The following is an 8,921-nucleotide window of genomic DNA, read 5'->3' on the forward strand; positions in this document are numbered from 1 at the left end:
CAGTAAGTGGCAAAGTCAGGACCTGAGCCCGTTGGTCGACTTCTCAGCTCATCTGTGTGGGCAGCAAGCCTTTTCTGGACATCAGGATTCTTCAAAGAAAGCTAGACTGAACAGTATTTTATAACTGAGGAACGAATGGATCCCCAATTATTAAAATACAGAAGATCAGTGAACACGGAACTAAACTCATAGTCACGAGAACCCGTTTTATTGCCAGCTTGCTCTACACAGCACTGAGGCCTCTGTCGACACCACCTCATTCTCCCATCTGCCTGTCCGTCGGTCCCGTTTCTAAATGCAGAAACTCTGAGGATCGTGACGCAGGTCAAGTGTTCGATTCAGACCAAGATCTTTGTGACCCAAGTGCCCCCCACGCTACTAAGTATCAGTCACCGAGCAGATGGTCCTCCTCAAAGTCCATTTGTCTGGGAAGGTATCATCAGAGCTTTTAGCCCCATCACGGATCCCATGAAGGTCCTGTGAATGCTGCAGGGGATGAGGCTGGGTGTGCGCGTGGGGTTTGGGGCAGGCAGGCCTGGGGACAAAAGTACCTCCACACGTTCTGGACCAAAGCTAGCCATGCAACGACGGCCGGACCGCCCCTGTCCCTCTGCGTGGCTTGCGGCCCAGCTGGGACAACCCGGGGAGCGCTGCCCAGGCTGAGCAGAACACCGAAGGCCAACCACACAGAGTCAAGTGCAAACGCTCCTCACAGGAGCTGGGGACCAGCAGAGCCTGGGGTCTCACCCCTACTGGGAGCCTGCCCACCTCCTCGCTAGCATCTCCACCCCCCTGGCAGCGAGAGCACAGCACAAACTTGCCCACGTCGCCCTCCTGCTTGGAACCATTCAAGGCTCCGAAACGCAGCCCTGAAGCCCATGCACCCCATCCCCTCCTGTAGGTCACTGCTCGAACGTCACCTCCTCCAACAAGCCCTCTCTGAGCCCGTCTAGGGTAGCAGCAGCATCCCGTCCCCGCCGCCCTGCTGGAGTTCTCTTCCCAGTACCTCCTGATCCTCTCTGACTTGTCTCTCCCCTGGTTGTCCCCTCCCCCACAGCACCAGGCCACAGGGGCACAGGAAGGGCAGTGTGTCCCAAGGTCTTACCAAGCACTGCAATGGCATTTGGCACATAGCAGGTGTGCAGTAAGTACAGCTGCGGGGGCACGTGCTTACAGGCGTCCCGGGGGGCACGTGTTTGGGAAAGGGTGGGTGGGGGCAGCCCCCGCAGCTCCCATCTACAGTGGCTTTCTAGATTCAATCGAAGGCAGAGTCCTGGACCCCAGGGGCCACTCCTAGGTGCAATGCCACCATCCAAACAACTCGAAATCTGCAGCTCTACAGTGAAATTACAACACAACGGGAAGCCAAACCTCCGATCTGTAACACGAGATGCCTGCATCTCTCCAGGAAAAAACGAAAGCACCCTATCTGCTATGAAGGAGCACTGAGATTTCTCAAGTCAGCCACTCGTGAGATTCATGGGTCTCTTCTGTCTTAGAGACTTTCTTGGTCAAAAGGCAGATCGAGCTGAGGAATGGAATTCAACATTTAGTTTCATTTTAATTAATTTAGGTTTCGCAGTGGAAGGCGCGGAGAGAGAACATTTCCATCATCAGAGAAAGCCCTATGGGGCGGTGCTGCATGCGAAGTCCTCACCCATCACAAACACACACTCGTTTACTGAGAAGCACACAAGCATCTCGGCCCACTCCCGCTCTTGTGACGAACCCTGCTCAGGCCCTGGGGAGACCCTTCTCCCCACCTCTTGCTCTAGAACATGAAAGCAAAATCCAACACTCATACATAATGGATGATCCAGCCTCAGAAAGGAAGGGACCCTGACACCTGCCACGACGCGGAGGGACCCCGAGGACGCTGCTCAGTGAGAGGAGCCAGACCCAGAAGGACACATGCCGCAGGACCCCACTCCCAGGAGGTCCCCAGAGGAGTCCCGTCCCCACAGACGGAGAGGAGAGGGTGGGAGCCGGGGCTGGGGCAGGGGGTGGGGAGTCCGTGCTTCATGGGGACAGAGTCTCCGTGTGGGGAGATGGGATGTTCTGGAGACGGAGGGTGGGGTGGTCGCAGGACAGAGTGAGTGTGCTTCGTGCCGCTGAGCTGTGCACTTAGAGACGGTCCAATGGTACATTCTATGTCGTGTCTATTTCACTACAATAAAAAAAAACCTCACAACCACTACCAGTCACTCCCCATCCCCCCATACATTCTGTCTTAATGTTTAACATTTTTTAGTATTTTAAGAAAAAAACTTTAGACACACATGAAAAATTGTTGATTTTTCCATGTTTTACATTTACTCAGCATTTCTGATGAAAATATATCTGCTTTGCACACTTCAGCTGTAACTGATTTTTAAGGTTGGATCTTTTAGCTCAGCCTTTCTCAACTGGGATTCCAGCAGAAACGAAGGCCTCGTGCCCCCAGGCATCCATGTAGGTAAGAATTCAGGTCCCTCTGAGGATCCTAGGATGGCGCTCACTGTGGCCCGTCGGGCTCTCTGACCATCTCCTGTGTTCTGCAGCTCTGAGATGGAACCCCGATCGGGAAAGAGACCGTGTGGGTTTGCTCTGGCTGCCATTACAAAGTCCCGACAGGGTAGCTTCAACACCAGACAGTCCTGTAAGGGCCGGAACCAAGATCAAGGAGCTGGTAGGGGCAATTCCTCCCAAGGCATCTCTCCTGGGCGTGTAGACACCAACTTCTTCCAGGTCCTCACAGGGCTGTCCCTCTATGTGTGTCTGGGTCCCCATCGCCTCTTACAGGGACGCCAGTCATACTGGCTTAGGGCCCATCTCTGTGACCGCATTTTGACTTAATCACCTCTTTTATTTTTTTTTTTAAGATTTATTTATTTATTTGACAGAGAAAGACACAGTGAGAGAAGGAACACAAGCAGGGGGAGTGGGAGAGGGAGAAGCAGGCTTCCCGCTGAGCGGGGAGCCCGACGCGGGGCTCGATCCCAGGACCCTGGGATCATGATCTGAGCCGAAGGCAGACGCTTAACGTCTGAGCCACCCAGGCGCCCCTTAATCACCTCTTTTAAAGATCCCGTCTCCAAGTACAGGCACCTTGTGAGTGAGGTCTTGGGGGTCAGCGCTTCTACATATAAATCTTAGGGAGGACACAAGTCAGCCCATCCATGATAGCTGCTTCAGGCCATTATAGTAGCAAAACTCAGACGACATGAAAATCTTGGTTACACAAACATCATTCATGCTGAAATAATATAAATAAAGTTCAAAAAATACATTTTACAAAATATATCATTTATGAATTTGTTATTTTATAAGACATCCAAATAGCCCTGGCCCATCAACAGAATGCCCAGACATGCATGATAATAAACTCAGTCATCTTTGATGTTTTGCCAACCAGAAAAACCTTAGCCTCTTCCCCCCCCCGCCTTTGGTCATTAGAAACGTACATTTGCCAAGGTAGGTAAGATAAAACATACCGTATTTAACTTTTAGCCAGTTTGGTTCGTGATGTTAAAGTATTTAGATGTATGGTATGCAGTCCATTCATCCTGGGCCCCCCAAACTTAAAGCCTAGTTATTTACTCATTTGAATGGCTCACAATTCATTTGGCTATCCTCCTACTGGTAGACATTTATATTATGTGTTAGTTTATGTAGTGCTGAGTCAAAAATTATCCCCAATGCTGTGGTTTCAAACAATAATACTGATCTTCAGTCTCTGCAGGTCAGGAACGCGGGAGTGGCTTGGCTGGGCTCTAGGCTCATGCTCTTTCTGAGGTTGCCCACGAGACGCTGGCTGGGGCGGCACCATCTGAAGGCCTGACTGGGGTGGCGGGCTCTGCTCCCCGGATGTTCCCTCATACAGTGGGCACTTTGGTTGTAGCTGTCTGCAAGCAGCCTTGGTCCTCTTGTGTGGGCTTGTCTCAGTACTCCTTGAGTATCTTCCAACATAGCAACTAGCTTCCCCGAGAGAGAAAACTGAGTCATGACCCAGCCTCTGACACCAATCACATGGCAGAACTTTTGCCACATCCCATTAGTTAGAAGCGAATTACTGACTCTAACCCACACTCCAGGGCAGAGGATTAGGCCCCAGTTTTTGAAGAGTTCGTGGGTATCTCTTTAAACCACCAAACATTATTTCTAATTTCCTGCTGGTCAGCAAGGCTCCAAGGTATCCTCCACGTACATTCTACATATGCCTTCTTGTGCCGGCTTCCTCGAGCAGCCTCCTGTCCAGCCTGGGTCCCACCCCACTGGCCACAAACCAAGCACAGCCCATGGAATGGGGCGAGGGTGGCTGCCTCAGACCCACCCTGTGTCCTCACATAACTGTAATGACTTTGTTAGAGGCCCTACCTCTAGTCACATTGGGGGTTAGGGCTTCACATGAATTGTGGGGGGCACAATTCAGCCTATAGCACCTCAGCATCCCAAAACAGGACATCTTGGTGACTCCCCATTACTGACTACATAAACCTCAGCTTCTGCCTTACATCTGAGAGCCCCGAGCCCACTGTCCAGCCTCCCGCCACCCCCCCCCCACCCAACATCCTCTGTCCCTCAGCACATAGCACCGTTTCTCAGTCAGACCCTGTGCTTTTCTCCCATTTCAATGTCCACACCAGGCCCTTCTCTCAGGCTGGTGCGCCGCATCCCAGCCCCACCCGCCAAAATCCCAGGCACCCTTCACTGCAAGGCCTCTTCCGGCCTTGGGAGGTGGCGGAGGGCTCCTGCTAACTGCTAGGCTGCGGGCACATCCATTCTTTCTCCCTTAGAGTCAAAAATGAAAGCTTCGATGGCACACAGCCATGCCCACTTTGTGTATCATTTACGGCTGCCTCCGCCCTAGAGTGGGGACGCTCGGTAGCTGCAACAGACGCCATATGGCCTGGTGTCAGGGACCGAATGTTTGTGTCTCCCAGAATTCACTGTTGAAACCTTACCCCTCAGGGTGACAGTGTTAGGAGGTGGGGCCTTTGGGAAGGATTAGGATTAGATGGCGTAAGGAGGTTGGCGCACTCAGGAGTGCCCTTGAGTCACAGGGGAGACTGCTGCCCCCCCCCCCATGCAAGGACACAGCGGGGAGGCAGCCGGCTGCAACCCACCAGAGGACTCTCACCAGAACCCAGCCCCACTGGCACCCTCATCTCCTCTAGCCTCCGGAACGGCGGGAGATACACTCCTACTGTTTACAAGCCACCCAGTCCGTGGTCCTTTGTTACAGCAGCCCGAACTAAGATACACACAAAGCTGCAAGCATTTACTCCATGACCCTTTACTAAAAAGGTTTGAGCTTTTAAACAGCAATGGTTTCCTGGCTTAAAACAGCAATTGTTTATTTCGCTCATGATTCCGTAGGCTGGGCTGCATTGCACCTGAAGTCAGCGGCAGGCAGGCAGCTCCGCTTCCGGAGGGTGGCTGGCTATCAGACGGACACCCTGGCTCCCTCCCTGTAGCACCTCCTCCTCCAGGGCCAGCCTTGGGTCCTTCACGTGGCAGCGTTCCCGAGGTGGAGGGGACACAGGCAAAGGCTCTAGAGGCTGGAAGTCCAAGATCAAGGTGCTGGCAGATGCCGTGTCTGGTGAGGGACTGGTTCATGGACCGCCATCTTCTTATGTGTCCTCACGTGGAGGACGGAGGGACGGAGCTTTAGGGGGCCTCTCTCATAAGGGCACTCATCCCATTCATGAGGACTGCACCCTCATGACCTAAGCCCCCCCAGAGGCCCTGCCTCCCCATACCATCATCTGGAGGATTAGGTCTCAGTTAGCCATTGTGGGGGGCACCGACTGTCAGCCTGTGACAGCGTTACTTCCACTGCAGTCCGCTGGCAAGACAAGGACAAGGAAGCCCAGATTCCAGGGCTACGGAAACGGATGTTACTTCAAGATGGGAAAAGCTGCAAGGTCATGGCAGAAAGGCTGAGGACATAAGGAACGAAGGACGGAGACATTCTGGCAACCCATCTGCCACACTGAGGTTTTAGGAGTTGAGTGAGCCAAAACACAGCTCATGGCAAAGACCTCCCACAGGCATGACCCATACGGTTGCCAAAACCTAGGAAATCTGGCATAGGGGTTCTCACCCGGGATGACTCTGTCCCTAGCGAACAATGGGTGATGCTGGGGACATCTGTGGTTGTCACGACTGGGGTGCTGCCAGCGCTGGGTCAGTAACCAGGGATGCTGCTCCATCCCCCAGGGCCCACCCCAGAATGACCTGCCCCAATGCCAAACGTGCTGCTGAGAAACTCAGACCAGCAAAAATGGGTGAGGATACCGCAAGTTTGGGGTTGGGGGTTGAGCTTAGCGTTTGGGGGGAAAAGCGGCAGCAGAGGCAGTTTCTCCCTGCCACAGGTCCAGAGGGAGAACACCCCACCCCTGCTCAGGCTCCCCTTCATGGGAAGCCATTGGTCACCTCGCCTTCTCTCAATTTCCAATCAGGCGGAAGCTGAGACTTCCTTCCCTCTGATTCCTTGGAAATGGCAGTTTTTCCTGCAGTCACTCTGGCCTCGCAGGCCCCAGGTTAAGAATCCCTACTGGAACAGGGAGTGCCAAAATGCAGTCGCTGAGCTCAAATGGCAAGTCTGGCCCTGTGGGACATGGCATGTCCCCTTCTCTTGGGAAATGTGATCAGGTCTTCTTGCAGCAACACGGACCTCTCCACGTCTGCACTCAGGCACCTCCATGGAATGAAATCCCACAGGCACAAGTGAGACATTCCCTTCAAGCAAGATGTTAGAGAAGAGAGGCTGAGCATGAGAGGTTCTGTACAAGGACGGAGCTGGAGTCACAAAGGTTTAAAGACTAGGAACTGGGAGAACCACAGCCCAGTGGGATGGCTTCCAGTCCTGCTCTGTTCACCGGGGCCTTGAGCAAGTCGCTTACTCTTTCTTACCCTCGGCGTATTGGCCTGGGACCCCACCTCTTGAGATGGCAGGACAATTCAGCAGGAGCTCACGTGCTACAGCAGATTGCGCAGGCAGGGGCTTACAATGCAGGCCAGGGGTGCCAGATCTTCCGATTTTAAGCAAGGCTAAAAATCAGGGTTTTTGCAAAATCTCCCATTTTTTATTTTATTTTATTTATTTGTCAGAGAGAGAGAGCACAAGCAGGGGGAGCAGCAGGGAGCCTGACGCAGGCCTCGAGCCCAGGACCCTGGGATCAGGACCTGAGCCAAAGGCAGACACTTTACTGACTGAGCCACCCAGGCAACCCTATTTTTATTTTTTTAACGTTTTTTACTTAACTAATCTCTACATCCAATATGGGGCTCAACTCATGACCCCCAAATCAAGAGTCACATGCTCCTCCAACTGAGCCAGCCAGGTGTCCCAAAGTCTCCCGATTTTTAAATGCTGGCAACCAATTCAAATAAAGCAAGCAATAAGCCTACCACACAGGCTGAAGACAGGTGTGAGAATCAAACATGGTGTGCAAGCTGCCAATTTTCAACCCCTGATGGATGAGGAACAGGAATAAAAAGCCACAAATTCACTCTTGGTGAAGACTCCCTTTAAGCCCGCAGCCGAAGCCCTGTGCTACTACAGCTGCAAGTCGCCTGTTGCTCAAAGGGAGGGTGTGCCTGTCCCCGCAACAGTGAGGACCCCGTGACAAGGACCCAGCTGGTGCCGTCGGCCCAGGAGGGAGAAGAGCCGAAGCTGGATGCTGGGCCCCCGTTAGCACAGGAAGGGCAGTATTTAAGCACATCTACGCGAATGCAGCTTCCTGACTCCCGGCTGGCATCCTCCTCTTTGGGTCAAGGCAATTATCTCATAATGGTGTTTTGGCCTCAGTGTTTGTTTCAGGGAGGCAGGGTTTTTTTTGAGTACATCATCTAGGTAAGATTTTAGAATGCAAGGTTGGCAAGACCCATTGATGTCATTTTGCTCAGTCACCTGACGGGGACGTGGAGGGCTGGAGATGGAAGGGACTCGGCCGAGGAGGTCCGGTTCTGAGCAGGGCTCTCTCCTGTGGGACATGCTCTCACTTGCTCCTACGAGGCCAACCATAAAAGAACACATGGAGGGGCGCCTGGGTGGCTCAGTCGGTTGAACGTCTGCCTTCGGCTCAGGTCATGATCCCGGAGTCCTGGGATCGAGCCCCGCATCGGGCTCCCTGCTTGGCAGGAAGCCTGCTTCTCCCTCTCCCTCTGCCTGCCACTCCCCCTGCTTGTTCTCTCTCTGTCAAATAAATACAATCTTAAAAAAAAAAAAAGAAAGAAAAAGAACACATGGACCCTGAGTGTAGCCCTCACTTCAGAAGGGTATGTCTGAGGAATCTACAGCAGGTAATGACATGTTCTGGGTCTGCTGCAGCAGTGACATCTCTCTGATACACACCACTGTCAATGGGTCATACTCAGTGGGAACATGCACACACAACACCAAAAACATTTAGAGTCTGAGGGGGGGAAAAAAGTGGAAAAAAAAGATTTTCCTGCAATCACAGTAAGCTGTGATTGAGCTAACAAAGTTCACTCAGTATCACTGCCCCATGTGGCAAAAACTAAGCCTGACTGAGACTGCCGCAGAGCCCCAAGTAGCTGGAACTCTCACGTCAAGGATCACCTACACTGCAGTGCTAGTGAGAGAAAACTCAGCTCCAGCACCCTGAGCTCGGCACAGTTTTCCAGGCACATCTGTGATGACTCACAGGGCTGAGGAACATTCAGAGTTTAGACGGCGTGCAGTGGACTCCAACACCCACTGCTGATATGGTCACTAAAGACATTCATCGGGAAGGACATTTTCAAATCTGTTTTATTGTAAGATGACATGACTTTATGTGTACACACACACGTAAACACCCCGTGATGATCTCATTTGGCACTTCGGTTCTCGAGGTTTTTATCGTCAAAATATAATTTGACATACGTTCACATGACAATTCTGATGTTTAAAAATATTTCTTTAAAGTATA

This window comes from Zalophus californianus, chromosome 1 (genome assembly GCF_009762305.2).
Source record: "Zalophus californianus isolate mZalCal1 chromosome 1, mZalCal1.pri.v2, whole genome shotgun sequence".
Taxonomy (NCBI): domain Eukaryota; kingdom Metazoa; phylum Chordata; class Mammalia; order Carnivora; family Otariidae; genus Zalophus; species Zalophus californianus.